This window comes from Culex pipiens, chromosome 2, assembly GCF_016801865.2.
Source record: "Culex pipiens pallens isolate TS chromosome 2, TS_CPP_V2, whole genome shotgun sequence".
Lineage (NCBI taxonomy): Eukaryota > Metazoa > Arthropoda > Insecta > Diptera > Culicidae > Culex > Culex pipiens.
In genome coordinates this window covers 114512089-114527410 of record NC_068938.1, presented here as the reverse complement: position 1 = coordinate 114527410, position 15322 = coordinate 114512089, and positions in this window count along the sequence as shown.

Sequence of the window (15322 nt, the reverse complement as noted above, 5' to 3'; positions counted from 1 at the left end):
CGTTTTGTTTGGCTGACCATTCTGTGCATTGTCCCGAAGTTTGGTTGAAATTGGTTGCTGGAGTCCCGAGTTATAATTACACATGTTTACGGTAGTCTAGCTTGTACGTGCGTCAAACGCATCCTGACCTGAAATCCATTTGGCCTTTTGCCGCACTTACATCATTTTTCAGGGAGTGACAAGATATCACGACAAGCTTTTTTGGTTTTCATTGAATATCTTAGGATTGAAATCGAATTTTGGGGATCTGTGAAGGTCAAAAGATGTGGCATTGTGAGGTGCACAAAATGGCGTTCTTAACTCAAGTCAATGCAACAGGTTCGGGCCAAATCGGTTCATCCAGTGCCGAGAAACGTGAGCTAGTTTGTTGGTCACATACATACATACACACACACATACACACAGTCATTTGTTCAGTTTTCGATTCTGAGTCGATATGTATACATGAAGGTGGGTCTACGACGTTTTTATACAAAGTTCAATTTTAGAGCAGGATTATAGCCTTACCTCAGTGAGGAAGACAAAACGCACCTTTTTTCAAATGTTCAAAAATTTAAAAGGTCGTACCGCCGCTCCGTAACGAGATACTGAAAAATGAAGCTCGGATTCGTCATCAGGGACAAAAAATTACCCCTAAGGACAAAATTTCACCCAAATCAATGAAGGGTTGGATTATTTTTCCGATTTTTCTAGAGAATAACTCATTTCATTTTCAATCAAAGTAAGCATCTTTATTGGCACTTTTTAGTCAAAATCGAGGTAATATTACATCATAAAAGGGGTAATATTGAACCTTCCTATTTTACACCTACAAATCAACAATTTTTTCCCAGTGAAAATTTCAGCCAAATCGGTGTAGATTTGGCGATTTTGTAGAACAAAACTGCACTATTTTGTACAGAATAGTAATTTTCAGCCGAAAATCACAGTTAAAAAAAGTTTAGCTAAATCGCCTAATCTGCAATAATTTTGCTGAAATTATCTTCAAGGCTATATTTTGACCCAAAAAGACGACTAATTTGATTGAAAATTGAATCCCCAAGAAAATTGTATCGACTTTCATACATGGCCAAAACATTCACATACCTTGGACGCTGGGTTCTTCTTGGTTCAAATTTCAACTATTGGCCTATTTTGCGTGCAGAATCGACCAGCAAACGTTCAGAACGATTGTGAAATAAAAAGGATCACACTAATTTTTGAGGACTCGATTGAACATATTTTAGTTTTAACGTTACTTTTTAACAAATCATTGTTCATGAAAACGATTTGTTACAAATAATCCAATATCATGCCTTTTTTAAAATATTGTAGCAAATAGATCAATCTGCTATTTTGTTGTTGTTGTCCAATGGGTTAAGTTCACTGCGACCACCTGAAAAGGCTATCTTTTGTGCTAGTTTAGATCTATCAGTAAATTGATGTCTCTGTGCTCTCTTGCACTAAGCTTGCACAGAGGCATTGAAATGTAAACAACTGCCGATGCAAGTTTTTTTGAGTGGCAAACAAAATCAATGAAAACCAGAAAGCATTAAAAATACATTATGTAGAAGTACAGTCGGTTTGCACTCTAAAGTTTTTAAAAATTGTATCAAGAATATTTTTTTTCGCGGATTTTTTTTTGCGGTATTGTACAACGAAAGTTTACAAAAATTAAAAATATTTTCTGAATGAACTCAAACATGTTAAAATGATCATAAACGCAAGGAAATTCATTATCAATTGTTTTAAGCAGATTGCACTTAAAACTACATTGAAAATTTTAAAGGTTTTTGGAAAAAATAAGTTTTTCAGCCTCCTGATTTTTTGGGATCGTTTTTGAAGGAGAGGGAAAAACGTTGAAAACTATTTGCAAAAGTTTAATTTCTGTGAAAAATAAACTAGAGCTAAAAATACGAAATCTGACCGTAATCGCCAACTAATTAAATAATTTAAACAATTTACCCCTGTTCTCGCTAACACAACAATTTGCCCAAGAACATTACATTCAATTATAAATTTTCCGGCTAAGGTGCGCGTCACAAGCATGCAACAAGTATTCTCCCCGGAAAGTTTTTCCTTCTACTTATCATTCACCCCGGGGCACTTTTATACTTTTTTCCAATTGCGATGGTCAAGAGAGTATGCAGTACTTATTGGTCGAACAACCCCACGGAAAACGAAAACATTCTGCCTTATTATCTGTTTGGTCCCCCGCAGCAGCATCGCCAGCTCATGCTAAACTCGTTAAAAGACAGCAAAACAGCAATCAGAAGGCCGCTCTGTGTTAAGCTTTTAGCGGAAGAAGCCAACAATCCACCGGAGCTCTAAATAATGGCCATTATTTTCCCGCCACCTCACCTCGAGACCTTGTTGACTGATTTTTTGTTTGTTTTTCCCTGCTTTTCCGATGAAGCCACCACCAGCCAACGAGGCTCGTGTTAAAATAAAGAAAGACGAAGGAAGAGTGCATTTTTGCGCGCCATTTATGTTTCAACAGCATAGGTACACAAGTATGCTCTTTGTAAACTATGTAAACTGCATTTTTATGATCTCTTAGCACTAGCACCGGGTAGAATCACAGTTTATTTTACTGTATCGATTGATGCAACTTTGGTGTCGTTGATAAGGTAGTGGTTATGGCATTCTGTAACACTGACCAACAACATTTCTGCGCAGGCTCAACTCAAGGGGAAGTATGAATTTTGGGTTCCCTAGAAACACGTGCACTTTGAACTTTTCAAAAATATTTTGACAGGGCCGAAAGGGTTTTCTCCAAAGTTTGTATGGATAATTTGTGCTTTTCGTTACTCCCACATATTGCATTCGAGCAATAATTGAATTATTCCATGCCAAATAGGGAATCGGTTGTACCGGATCCTCTCCGATTACAATGAAACTTTGTAGACATGTTATGCTACGCTTATATAAGCTATTTTTGTGTATATGGAGCCAGTTTCACTCGATAATGACATTTGAGAAGGGCGTGAGGGTTTTAAACATGTTTGTATTTCGGAATTTAAATATTGCTGTATCTCGAAGCCGTTGCATCGTATCAAAAAGTGGTCAAAGACAAACTTGTAGGAAATTTGACGGGCTCTCCGAAAAAAATACACTGATTGAAAAAACACGCCAATTTTATGAAATTTTTTGATTTTTAATTTTAAAAGTCAAATTTGAGGGGGAGCCCACGATTTTTTTTCGTTCGAAATGTTTGTATTGACCACTGTCCTAAGTCCAGTCCTTGTGAGGTTACAGCGGTTTTAAAAATAAAAATGCTGAAAAAATCGTTTTTTTATGGTTTTTGACAATTTTTATATGACATACTTAAATTTTCAGTCTCGTAAATATTTTTACCGGAAAGCTCGTCCAATTTCCCATAAGATTGTCTTTGACCACTTTTCGAAATAACTCGTTTTTTGATGATTTAAGCTAATTTACTATCCAGGTTACTACCATCCACTGAACTACACTGAAAAAAATATTCTGTTTTCAGTTATGAGTGATGCAATTAGCTTATATCTGTGAGCCCATACTTCCAACTGAAATGTGGTCAAAGACAATCTTATGGGAAATTGGACGAGCTTTCCGGAAAAAAATATTTACGAGATTGAAAAATCAAGTCTGTCTTATAGAAATTGTCAAAAACCAGCAGCATTTTTATTTTAAAACCGCTGTTACTTCACAAGGACTGGACTTAGGACAGTGGTCAATATGGAGACTTTTATGTAAAATTGTCTGGAGAATCGATTCCCGTGTTCGGTTTTCAAAAATTTTGACGTTTAGACCACTTTTCAAAAAAAAAAACAGTTTCAGTAAATGATTTTTGTATATTTTTAGGTGAGTTGCTCCATCCTGCATTTTTCGTGAGTCTTTTTGTAACATCTTAGGCTATCTTCACAAAAAATTCGAACGAAAAAAATCATGGCCTCCCCCTCGAAATTTGACTTTTAAACTTAAAAATCAGAAATATCATAAAATTGGCGTGTTTTTTTCACTCAGTGTATTTTTTCGGAAAGCCCGTCAATTTTTTTTTTTTTTGATGACATGTCTACAAAGTTTCATTCGGCTCGAATGGGGAAGTGAAACGTCGGTCCATTTGCTTTTTTTTTAATTTATATTTATTCAGTTTTCTTTTCCATGTACATTCATTCAGTTTAAATATTATTGAGTGTCCAATCACAATCGATGACTTTTCACCTCAATGTTCAATACTAGCAACTTTTATTTATTCATGAAATATTGTAGCTTTCGCTATTCACTGATTTCAAAGTAGGAGGTCCTACATGTACAAAAGGGAAAAGGGATACCTTAAAACTAACTTATAAACTATATAATGAGCGGATCAATGCAGCTGAAGACTGCAATGATTTTTGTCGAAATGCATCAATTATCCTATTGGACATAACATCCAAAGTGTCAACTTCGGCTAATTGATGAAGTTTACAGGTGCTGAACCAGGGAGGAAGTTTCAGAATCATGTTCAGAATTTTGTTCTGAATCCTCTGAAGTTTTTTCTTCCTGGTTAAGCAACAGCTTGTCGAGATCGGTACAGCATAAAGCATGGCAGGTCTGAAAATTTGCTTATAAATTAACAGTTTATTCTTGAGCGGAGGGCCTCGTGGCGCGGTGGTTAGCGGCTTCGGCTGTCGATCCCTAAGTTGCTGTGGGGCGCGGATTGGATTCCCGCCTTATCCTCCTGGCCTTCTATCGGATGGGGAAGTAAAACGTCGGTCCATTTGCGTAAAAGAGGTTTTGGGTGACTCACCACACATAACCTTCGGACGCCTAGAAATGAGCATGAGGATGAGCATGAGAGACCACCCATGGTTGTCCTTCTCCGTTGCTGAACAGAACCGTAATATCCTATCAACACAACCGGTCATACGCTTCAACGATCAAATAATGTTTCCCTTATCAACAGCATGCATGAATGCGCTGAAAAGATAAAACATCACGATTATCAAAACTAGAGCCGGTGCGAATAGGAAACAGTCATTGGCCACCAACGGCGCCCGCCATGTCAGTTTGTAGATCTCGAGGGAACGGGACGGGAATGTTAGTTAGCACAGGCTGCTACCAAGGGTGGGTTCTATACGATATCCACACCCCCGCGTGTGCCGGAAAACTACTTCTACTTGGGATTTTGTTAGTGGGAAAGGGTAATGGCCAGGATTCATCATAGAGGATGATGATGTGGCCCAATAATCAATGAATTTCGTTGAGTGATAGGGTGATGTATTATGTATTCTCAAGGCAAACAATCGGATGAGACCATTCCCGGTTATTTGGTGTTGAGTTTAGCACAAATGATTTAATCTTAGACAGTCGGCTGTGGAAAGATAGAATCAAAATTGTGTGTAATTAAAAGGTGAAATATTATACTCAGCGTAACACATTTACGTAGAGTTGACCTGAGACTATTTATACTTTTAAGTTTTTATAAGATGAGCGACCAATTAATTACTGATGAGTTATGAGTTATCTGAAGGACTTGAACAATCGCGTTGAAACAATTTTTGTCACCGTGCTTTACGAGCTATAATGCTAAAAGGTGATTTCGCGGGAAACGAAAGGTCAAATATAATTTATATTATGCTAACGCAATTAAGAACGAATTTTCCCATGAAACAATCGCGAATCATAGAACAAAAAAACCCGACTGACTAACGAGAAAGACGATCGCGATATTTGAACTTTACAATCTAACTAAGAAGAAAAAAAGCCACGTCAATAGAAAGGAATAGACAAACATACAGGACACAAAATGGACTGCCTCGACTGTCGTAACCTTCGGACGCCTAGAAATGAGTAGAAACTTGCAACATACTTGTTACATTTAACCTGGATAAAATATAAAAATATTTGTTACATTTAACCTGGATACTTTCAATGTGATCCTTGTAAGTAAGGTTTTTGTCAAAAGCAAGTCCAAGATATTTCACTTGATCCTCCCACTTTAAATTTACCTCATTCATCTTTATAATGTGATGACTTTTTGGTTTAAGAAAATCAGCCCTTGGTTTGAAAGGGAAAATAATAAGTTGAGTTTTTGCAGCATTTGGAGTAATTTTCCACTCTTTCAAATAAGAATTGAAAATATCCAAGCTTTTTTGTAATCTTCTTGTGATGACACGAAGGCTTCTACCTTTGGCGGAGATGCTTGTATCATCAGCAAAAAGTGATTTCTGACATCCTGGGGGCAAATCAGGCAAGTCAGAAGTAAAAATATTGTATAAAATTGGACCCAAAATGCTTCCTTGAGGGACGCCAGCACGTACAGGTAGTTGATCAGATTTGCTATTCTGATAACATACCTGCAGAGTACGATCCGTCAAATAATTTTGAATAATTTTCACGATATAAATCGGAAAATTAAACCTTTTCAATTTCGCAATCAAACCTTTATGCCAAACACTGTCAAATGCTTTTTCTATGTATAGAAGAGCAGCGTCAGTAGAATAGCCCTCAGCTTTGTTGCTTCGAATCAAATTCGAAACTCTCATTAACTGATGAGTAGTTGAATGCCCAAGGCGAAAACCAAACTGCTCATCAGCGAAAATTGAAGTCGGTCCATTTGCTTAAAAGAGGTTTTGGGTGACTAACCACACCTAACCTTCGGACGCCTTGAAATGAGCAGAAAGTGGATTGCTTTGATTTTTTAATATATTTAAGAATCCAATACATGAATGAACTGTTTCATCACACGTACTAAAATCAGAATCAGTTCTCAAAATAAAATGGGTCACAATGCGTCTCCATTTGAACCTTGCATTTGGAGAAGAGTGAGTACAATAGAAATATTCTGAGGAAAATTAAGCAGCATTGAGACAGGAGTTTCACAGAATTTGAATAATTGTAATATATTATGTAATTGTAATAACGAGCATCTAGGTCCTAAAACCTAATTCACATACAACGATAAAAGGCGAGAGAATCAGGAGAATCATTTCTGACCTTTTATATTTCCATAAACTTTTATAAAAAAAATCAACTGTGTTTCGATAAATAAACGTATGTAACGGTATGTGAAACCAGAAATCTGTAGTTTTTTTTAAAAGGTCCAATAAACCAAATTTTCAGTTTTTGCTTTTTGGACTCAAGGCGGTTTCAAAAACACCCAAAAAGCAAAATCTAGAAATTTGGTTTATTGGACCTTTTCAAAAAAAACTCCAGAAATCTAAACTAAATGTTAAGAAGTTTATAGCGAAATCTAAAACCTGAAACACCACGCGCCTCCATGAGTATTAGAAGGTAACAAAAATGACTTTTTGTCTGGCAATCAAGGGTTTGTTCCGGTGGACATACTAAACCCAAATATAAAATATGAGCTTGGTTGGACGTAACAGGAGCTGTCGCTTTGCATTTGAATTTTAAATAGGATTTAACCCGTTAAAAAGTTTTTTTTTTCAAAAATATCATTTTTTGAGGCATTTTGGCCACTGAAGCGTTTATTTTCAACATCATTGGCATGTAGGCCAGATCCTTGCGCATCTTTTGGAATTCGGAACACCCTGGAGCTCAGTACAGACCTTCAAAGTTTTTCATTTTTTCGAAGAATTTACCCCAGCAAAATCAAATGGCGTCTAGGACGCATATATTTATAGCCGGGCCGATTTTTCGAAAAAAAATGCCAAACTTTGAAGGTCTGTACTGAGCTCCAGGGTGTTCCAAATTCCAAAAGATGCGCAAGGATCTGGCCTACACGCCAATGATGTTGAAAATAAACGCTTCAGTGGCCAAAATGCCTCAAAAAATTACATTTTTGAAAAAATCTTTTTTTACGGGTTACACCCCTTTTCAAATTCAAATGCAAAGCGCCTGCTCCTGTTACGTCCAATCAAGCTCATATTTTGGATTTGGGCTTAGTATGCCCACCGGAACAAACCCTTGAATGCCCGCCAAAAAGTCAATTTTGTTACATCCTTTTGTTCTAGTTGCAAAATTTAATGTCCACCGGCAGAAAATTGCTGCAAATCTCTGCATCGTTAAGCACTTAATAGTTAAATTTGAACGCGTGTGTAAGACAGTTTGTAACGCACGATAATGTAATGTACAACACGTGTGCAACTTCTACTCGTATGGTCGTACGTTATTCAATCAGGATGGGAAAATATGTCATCCGTCCTCATTATTCGTGGCCTCTTGCTGAGGCATAATAAGGTGATAGTGTTTGAGAAGAAATAGGTTAAAACAAGATTTTCCCACCTGCAAGTTACAACTTTAAAGATGTCTGCGTGATACTTTCTCAAATAGAGCAAATACACATCTCAATTAATGGATACTGGCCACTCCAAATTGCCACCACTTGGCAAACAAAAAGTGTCTCTGGCAAAGAAAAAAGTAAACAGGATCTATTTGAAGAAAACGGTCGTAATTGAACTGTTCAAGTTTCCTTTTTATAGCACCTCACCCGCAATCGACACCAATTTGCAGCAACATAAGTTTAGTTGGAGTGCACTGAAACCTTTTAATTTTGATATTAAAGAAACAGTGAACAAACAGTACTTTTTTTAAATAGAGTTTTTCCGTAACCCACAAGATATAAAATTAACAGATAAAAACAAGTACTTACACCTGCGTTAAACGATTGCAGTGACAATCAAATACGTGTCATCTTATCAGAACGCAGCATCGCAGCAAATAGCTCGCTCCTCCGGCAAAGATGCAACTCATGTTGCTTCAATTTAATCCTTCCACGGTGGTGCATTCTGTGCACATTATTTCGCCTCGTTGAACACCTGACCTGGGATGTGCATGCAGCGATGAGACAACACTTCAAATTCCAATCTGCGCTAAACGTGTGCGTCACATCTTTTGAGAGAAGTATACAAAGTATTGATTTCAAACGAAATAAAATTTATTATTTATTTATTTTATTTATTTATTAGTTATTATTTAATAATAACTTGTGCAAATTACATCCCTTATTTGCGGAATTTAATGAAGAAGCATTAAAATATAAAGCACAATGATTATTTACACATGCTTGTAAAATATTACGCTGGATCAGTAGTTCTATGAGTTCTGTTCACTCTGTAATTTCAGAATACACTAGATCGGCTTCACAGTTAACCCTCAAAAACAAAAAGTAGATAACCCTGTAACGGGCATTTTTTTCAACTTTTTTTTTATGTTTCCCATGGAGTCACTTTGAACTACTTTTGTTCTACGAAAAACTTTACTTTTATGTTCTTCTCGTTTCTATTTTTATTTTTATCTATCATATTTAGTTAATGTTTGTTTCCGATAGTATTTGGCTAGGATAAGCCAACTCCTATTTTTCATGTTTTAACATCCACTTTTTCATTTATTTATTTTTTGCATGTTTCTGCATTTTTTACCAATATCATTTAAATTTAAAAAATGCGTAGAGGCAGAGTCTATGATCATACAAAAATTACTGCATACTTATTTTCACATAAAATATTGTAAATGTTTGTCAAAACACAACCAAAGTTGACCTCAGGAAAAAAAATAAAATTAAAAACATTGCCATAAAATAGCAGTCACACTTCCAACCCTGGGTGCTGAATAGTGGTTCGCAAAACGGCCTCAATTTTGAACTGTCAAAGTGGAACCAATTTACTGTTCGCCAAAAGTAAAGAGTATTGTTATCGATCATTAAAAAATGTTTTTTTTTGCAAGAATGAAAAATGTGTGGCTTTTGAGGACCTGGAGTTGAAGTTAAGAAATCCTAAGAAAGTTGAAGGCGAGATCGTAATTTTGTATAACTATGAATGGAAGTTGTTTATGAAGTCGATGCGGTTGTATCCATCCAAAAGCTGTTTTTATTGTTTGATACCGTTTGAAAATCTACAGGTTTAGTGGAAATCTTCTCTATTTTGTGGATAAGGCTCACTAGAATTAGCGTTTTTTTTTTTCGCTAGACCAGGAAGAGCTGCAGGATTCCAAAATCAGCCAGGGAATTTATCTGCGACATCACAGAATGACACTTTCGTCACAGTTCTTCGTCACCCGTAAAAAGGAAAAACCTCTTCTAAACGATCGAAACTTGAAAACACACACAATTTTCCAGCAAAAAAAAAATCTAGAACTAGAAGAATAAAACACATTCCACTGATTATAAAACAGCTCATTTACCAGTAAGAAAAAAGTCATGCTTGTGCTTGAACAGCCTCCTACTTTGTAGATGTAAACAAAGTGGGATCATTCGAAAATCACGTTACGCATTTTCTTTATTCATCACCCAGTTCCAACCCTAAAAGTTTCCTCGATTTAAAGAGTTCTTCTTTCTAATGCGTTGAGAAAATCTTTTTTTATAAATTGATTTTTAGCCAAATTTTAGATCGATGTCATTTATATGCATGTAAACGATGTCCGGATCCATCATCCGACCCATCGTTGGTTAGGTAATCGAAAACCCTTTGATAATCTGACAACCCTGTCTCGAGTATTGACCGCTTAAGTTATAACTGTGTACTTATTTTTCTGGATCTAAAAAAAATAGCTGAAATATGGGTCCAAACCACTCATATTACCCATTGTTGGTAAAAAGTGAGGAAGGCATCAACCACATAGGCCAAAATAATTAGACCCGTAATTTTTTGTTAGGCCATTAGGGTGACCGACATCGTGCTAGGGTGGTTCAAAAAATGGCAATTTTCGTCATTTTTCGCTAAAACCTCTTTTTTCGAAAAATCATATCTCCGCGCCATTTCATCCGGTTTTAGCTGTCTTGGACGCAAAAGAGAGGTTATTTGGGAAAAATAGTAAGAAGTTTCAAAAATCTAGCTTAATATTTCAAAAAGCCGCATGAAAACTCAAAATGGCGCTTTGACCGTGTCTGGACCAAAGAACCTATGTCTGAAAATATTTTTATCGGATTCCTCGAAAAATCACATAACATATCAAGAAATTGGCGATGTCAAACCGTACGTTTCGGAGATATGATTTTTGCCTTCCTCACGTTACTGAGGAAAGGCTATAAAATCACTCGAAAAATGAACTTCTCAATTAGACCTCCTAGACCCACCTTCATGTATACCTATCGACTCAGAATCAAACTCTGAGCAAATGTCTGTGTGTGTGGAGGGATGTTGATCAAAAAATTGTCACTCGATTATCTCGACACTGGCTGAACCGATTTTGTCCGTTTTGGCGTCATTCGATCCGTCTTGGGGTCCCATAAGTCGCTATTCAAAATTATGCAGTTTAGTTAAGTACTTCAAAAGTTATGCTAAAAAAACGATTTTAACAAAAGTCCGGAAGATTGTAAAAATGGTGGTTTTTGTAAGAAAACCCGTCATGCTATACATTTTCAGAAAGGTATTTAAAAGACCTTTCCAACGCGTTCAAGACATTGAAGATCTGACAAATCTATCAAAAGATATAAGCACTTAAGTGTTATTTATACGCTTTTTGGAGGCCGGATCTCAGATCTGTTGATGAAAACTTTGTCCGGATCTCTCGTGCGACCTATCGTTGTATAGGTATTCAAAAGAGCTTTTCAACGCGCCCAAAACATTGGAGATCTGACAACCCTATCAAAAGTTATAAGCACTTAAGTGTTATTTACGCACTTTTTGGATTTTGGATAGCAACCTTTAAATGTGAGGAAGGCGCCAACCACCTAAGGGTAGATTAAGTAACGCTTTTGAATATAAAAACTGAGTTTATCGACGCGCCACGCGCAAAAACGGGAAAATGACGAAATCCGCAAAAAAAATCAACTTTTTCCACTAAAACTACGATAACTTTAAAATTTCAGCGATGACCTATAGATGTTTGGGTATCAAAATTTTCGTAATTGAAAGACAGGTTGAGCGTATACGTTGTATACATTGTACGCTTATTTATGCATTTCAATAAAACAAAAAACCGTCATTATAAGTGACATTGGGTCTGGGGTAGAGGTGGGCAAACCCGCTCTTTTTTAGGAGCCGCTCTTTTGAACGGCTCTTTCGCTTTTTTCAATTTTTTGATAAAAAGATTATTTTTTAGAATGCTATGGTTTTTAAAGTTATTTCACACATTGGACTTTTATAAATAATTTGATCTCTTTGTCAAGATTTCTACTCGAACCAAAACACTGAAATAATTGAATGGCATCCAAACTGAAATCTAGGATTTTGAAGAAATCGCTATCAATTTTAAAATTGCGTTTATTTTTGCCAAAATCGAAGTAATGCATTTTATTTGGAGAAAAAAATCATTCCTTTGTGGACCATCATTCAGTGAGGTACTCCTGGATTTTAGCTCCTGAAAAGTGCTTAAAAAGTGCAAAAATGCCTCAGGGCAAGAAAAAGAGGCGGTCCTCACCAGCAGGATCGGCAGATTTGAAGAAGCTAAAGAATGCCGAAGCGCTACCTGCAAAGCCAGGCAGTTTGAGCAAGGACGCTCAAAAATTGTCTGGAAACCAGTTCGCTACCCTCCCTGTGGACGTGAGCGAGAAGGAAGAATTTGAACGACGGGAAAAGTTGCCACCCATTTTTGTGAAAACATCGTCATCGGACTCGGTGCGAAAGTGGCTGACCGGGTTTATCAAATCTGGTGCTTTACGAGCTTCCATTCGCTTGTGTGCTGATGGACTCAAAATTCTGCTACCTACCAGAAAGGATTACAACTACGTTCGGGATTTCCTGAACAACACCAAGATTGAATACTACAGCCATGACGATCCAGGTAAACGCCCCATGAAACAGGTCCTCCGAGGCCTGTACGACATGGATGTGAGTGTGCTGAAAGAAGAGCTCAAAACTCTTAAGTTGAACGTGATCGAAGTCTTCAAGATGACGAGACACAACAAGGATATCAAGTATCGTGATCAACTGTACCTGGTTCATCTCGAGAAAGGATCAACAACGCTGTCTGAGCTGAAGGCAGTTCGGGCAATTTTCAACATCATCGTGACTTGGGAACGTTATCGTCCAGTGCACCGTGACGTGACACAGTGTTCGAACTGTTTGCAGTTTGGACATGGTGGAAGGAACTGTTTCATCAAGAGTCGTTGTGCAACCTGCGGAGGTGAGCACAAAACTCAAACTTGCGAAACAATCAACGAGAACATCGAAGCAAAATGCTTCAATTGCGGCGGCGACCATTCTACCAAGAATCGAAGCTGCCCAAAACGAGCTGAGTTTGTAAAAATTCGGCAGCAAGCGACGACGAGGCACCAACCAAATCGTCGCAAAACACCACCAGCATACACGGACGTGGATTTTCCTGCTTTGGCGTCACCTGGAGCGGGATCTGTTCGAGTGGTTCCAAATCTGCAGCCATTGCCGTTGAATCAGCGGCAAAAAGTTGCAGAGAATACAACACCTCCTGGCTTCAGTCAGCAACCGAGGGAAAACCAACCAACATCAACGAGTGAAGGCAGTAGTGACATGTTTTCACCACAAGAACTTCTGAACATTTTCATCGAGATGACAACAACTCTGCGTGGGTGCAAAACTCGCCAGGAACAAGTAAGAACTCTTGGAGCATTCATCTTAAAATACAGTTCGTAGTTTACTCGTTCTAGTGATTTTGAATATTTCAATGAATATATATTTTTTTAGTTTTAAGTCAGGATTAGTTGTTAAAGTGTTTTTTTTCTTTTTTACCCAAATGTATTCAATTCAATGCAATAATGTAAAACAATTTGAAGCAAATAAATAAATGTGATCAGTTAATAATAAAACGAAAAATACAACAAAGATGAAGAGCATTAGGCCATACCACTTATCATGTAAAAGAAATGTAATTATTATAAGAAAGTTCAATAAAGACATATTTAATTTCAAAAAAATGGAGAAAAAAATCTGTGAACTCTTTGCTACATTCTGATTTAATCGATTAAGTCTTTAAACATCAAAGTTAATCGGACAAGAGCATTTTTTTTCTAAAAAAGATGTTTGATAATATTTGACATGTTAAGCAATTTTAAGTGCTCAAATTTGTATTTTGGTAACACATTAATGTACAATTAGTTGCACAATGATTTTTTTTTTCATTTTGTTTAGAAAATCATTTACTCTTGGAATTTAAAAGAAAAGTAGGAAACTGAAAATGAGTTAATTTTTGTTAAGTGGTGTTTGCCAGCAATGTTATTTTGTGATTATTTTTTATAAACAATTATATTTCAACTCTTAACAATAAATTTTATGCTACAATTTGTTCGAAATTCAATAAATTATATTTATAACAAGTTTGAGAATCATTCCATCCTGGAATGGTTCTTAAAAGCCCGAAGTTAAAAAAGAACCGCGGTTCTTTTTTTGTGAGCCATGGTTCATTCGCTCTTTTCAGTGAACCGGCTCTTTGAGCGGCTCTCTCTTTTTTTGCCCACCTCTAGTCTGGGGGGGGGGGGGGGTGAGCTTGGGTCAATGTATTTTTTTACAGATTTAGCAATTTCTCAGGTTTTTCTCAATGAAACATTTTATTGTTCAAAGCTTGTGTAGAGGACATATCAGCAAAACTAAAAAAAATCTTGTCATTTTGGCAAGCTGTCAAAATAGAGGTATGTTTTTGGTCAAAAATTACCTGTACAAAAATCAACCTTTTAATATTTGTTTTTTTAGAAATTGCAAAAAGCAATCATACATTAAAAGTGCTTGAAAACATTCAATTTGTATTTCTAGAGTTTTTTTTAAAGGTCATATAATTCAAATTTTATTTTTTTGCTTTTTGGGTGTTTTTAGAATCGCCTTGTGTCAGGGGTATTCAAAAACATCCAAAAAGCGAAAAATGAAAATTTGGTTTATAGGACCTTTTCAAAAAAAACACTAGATTTGTTATTTAGAAATAGCGACAGGTGTTTCTTTTAACCCTTAGTCAAACCCACTGGCGGTATTTTAACAAATTTTGAATTTTGGGACCACCGATAAATAAAAGACGTACAAGTTTTGGAAAAAGTTTAAACATTGTCATGAATTCTGGAGCAACATTTAAAAAGGGCCAAATATGTTAGACGGTTACTAGCTTTAACTTTAATAAAGCGATACTTTTTGTTTCGAAATTTCGAAAACAATGCTTGAAATTTGGGAGTCATTTCTTTTGCTTCACAGTGTATTGAAACATTGCAATCGTCAGAGCGGCCAGGCCTACTGCGTGAAGTATGCCGCAGAGATGATTCGTTAATCTGGAATGTTGTTCGTGTTCAAACAATAAGGTTCGGATACTTTGTGACCCTCTGAGACGAGATACCGTTATTCTGGACATATTTTCCGTGATTTCAGCGACACAACTCCCTCAACTATGTAATTTACAAAAAATTACGAATTTCTCACTTACCTGTTGGCGTGCCTTCCAAGTGACGATACTATGAGAAGGTCTTGTTTAGGGATTTAGTTTTATCAATGTTTAGTGACAAGAAGGAAGAGGAAAAACATTTTTGATC